Below are 2,728 nucleotides of genomic sequence, written 5' to 3' on the forward strand. Positions count from 1 at the left end.
TCCTGTTAATTTTAGAGTAAGCATTGATTTATCAAAGGTCTGACGCTAATTTTATACATCCCAGAATATTCCAGTAGGTGGAAGTTCTGAGAAATAACGAGGCATGTATCAGTCATTCACTGCTGGGTAACAAAGCACTCCAAAGCCTAGTGGCTTCAAGCAGCAATAATCGTTGATTTTGCTCTGGACTCTGCAGCTTGAGAAGGGCTGGACAGAAACAGATCTCTGCATTCTGCACCATCGGTTGGGCCAGCTCAACTGGGGGCTGGAAAACTCACTTTCAAAACGGTTTACTCACATGGCTGGTAACTTGGTGCCAGCTGTCAGCTGAGAACTCCACTGGGGCTGGGAATCAGGAAACTCAGGTCCTTTCCACGATAGGCCTCTCCACAGGGTGCGTGGGCTTATTCAGGGCAGAGTCGCTGGGTTTCAGGCAGGAACTTCCTAAAGGGCACACAGTGGAAATGTCGGGCTCTTAGTCTGGGTCTGGAAACTGGCACAGCATCACTTGCACCATATTTTATTAAACAAGCAGTCACAGAGCCCAGATTCAAAAAGAGGAAACATAGATCCCCACCGTTGAATGCGAGAACAGATCAAGAAGGTTTGGGTTGCCCAGCCTGCGTGGCTCAGTGGCTGAGCGTCAACCTATGAACCAGGGGGTCACAGTTCAATTCCCAGTCATGGCACAGGCCTGGGGTGCGGGCTCAACCCCCAATGTGGGGTGTGCAGGAGGCAGCCGATCTATGATTCTCTCTGATCATTGATGTTTTTATCTCTCTCCCTCTCCCTTCCTCTCTGAAATCAATAAAAAATATTTTATTTTTCTAGCCCTAATCAGTTTGGCTCAGTGGATAGAGCGTTGGCCTGCAGATTGAAGGGTCCCAGGTTCGATTCCGGTCAAGGGCATGTATCTTGGTCTGTCATTGATGTTTCTAACTATCTCTCTCCCTTCCTCTCTGTAAACAATCAATAAAATATATTTCTAAAAATGGTTGGGTTATGTTTTATAATCACCACACAATGCTAGTCACAGAATGTCAGACACATAACAGCGCTTATTCATAGTAGTTTTGGATAGATGGGGACAACAGTGCAGAGAAGTGAAGTTATTTTCCAAGAGCACATAGCAGGACAGCGACAAAGCCAAACCTAAAACCTGGGTCTTGATTCCTGGCTGTGTTCCTCTCAGTGAAAAACAGAGCACTCTACTCAAATTGCTCTGACAAAGCAGTCCATAGAATTTCTGAAGATAATTCTTCAAAAATTACAGCTAGTTGCAAATGGATAAATCCCTCAAAGGTACACAGACATTTAGCACTATTATAGGTCATTGACATGGTAATATATTATAATAATATAATCATATAATGGCCATAAAAATATAATGATACATTAATCAACTTTCACCAACCATTATAGTGGTGAAGGGGATACAGCAATGATAAAAAAAAGAAAAAGAAAAAAAAAACAGGTCTTGCTCTCCCAGAGAATATACTAGAACGCCAATAGAAGCTACAGACAACTAAACAAGAAAGTACAATAAACTTTGATTGTGCTATGATGAGGGGAGTTTATAGCACTATGAAAGCACATAGAAGGAGAAACTAAAACTTTGAAAGGTCTAGAAATTTTTCCCAAATGATGCGATGTCTAAACCCAAGCCAGAATGATAAGTAGGGTCTATTCAAGACAGAGATTAGAATATATCAAGCAGCAGGAACAACATGTATAAAGACATCTATAATAATAAAAGCATAAAATGCTAATTAGACCCGACAGCCGAACAGCGGAACGACCCTCCGGATGACCTTCTAGACAAAGCCAGGGCTGCGAGGGCCAAGGCAGCAGCTGGGGCTGCTGCGAGGGTCGAGGCAGCCAGGGCTGCGAGGGCCTACTCTTGCACGAATTTCATGCATCGGGCCTCTAGTTGAGAATAAGATACTAGATTAAGAGACTGAATAGCATCAAACTATCACAGTGTCTAGCATGTAGTAGATTCTCAATAAATAGTAGTCAAATACAAAAATACCTGTGATTCTTTGAGTATGTCAAGTCATGAGCAAAGAATTGATCTCCCTTGGTTGTTTCTCAGAACTTACTCAGCACTAGAAGAGATTGTCGGTAAAGAGAAGGAATAGGAAGACGTGGTTAAACCACCCACATGGTCGCCATGCCATACCATAGGTTGGTGTCTGGTGGTCAGGGATCAGGGACAGCCTAAGAGAGCTTGTTTTCTTACTGTTTCCACCAATGTTAAATCTATTTGTTTCTGTTTTTAAATGCTCAATACATCCTGGAAAGGTTGTGAACAAACACTGTTGGTGCAATTATGCAATCTTTGTTGTCAGAACGGAATAAATGTTTCTCCTTTCTGCAGTAATTGCTAATTATAAACTAGCTGATATAGTTCTCCAATGGCTTTAATTTTCTCTCGCAGCCTCTGTCTTTTCTGAACCCTGTAAGAGTGGTCCTCAGGGGATCTCAATTGACATTCCAGTTGGCCCCAGGGAACTTCCCATGATTCCTACCAAAAACTTTTAGCAAACATGCATTTGACTTCAAGAAGATACATTTTTACATTATGCAGCATCCACTTCCTCCACCCTCCTCACACTCATCTCAGCTCTTTAATTCATCTCTACAAATATTTGAATACATTATGTGCAAGATGCTGAACTAAGTACCTTGAGGGTCCTAAGGATGAATAAAACAGATTGTAAACTCC

The sequence above is a fragment of the Myotis davidii genome, unplaced genomic scaffold (genome assembly GCF_000327345.1).
Source record: "Myotis davidii unplaced genomic scaffold, ASM32734v1 scaffold814, whole genome shotgun sequence".
Classification (NCBI taxonomy): Eukaryota; Metazoa; Chordata; class Mammalia; order Chiroptera; family Vespertilionidae; genus Myotis; species Myotis davidii.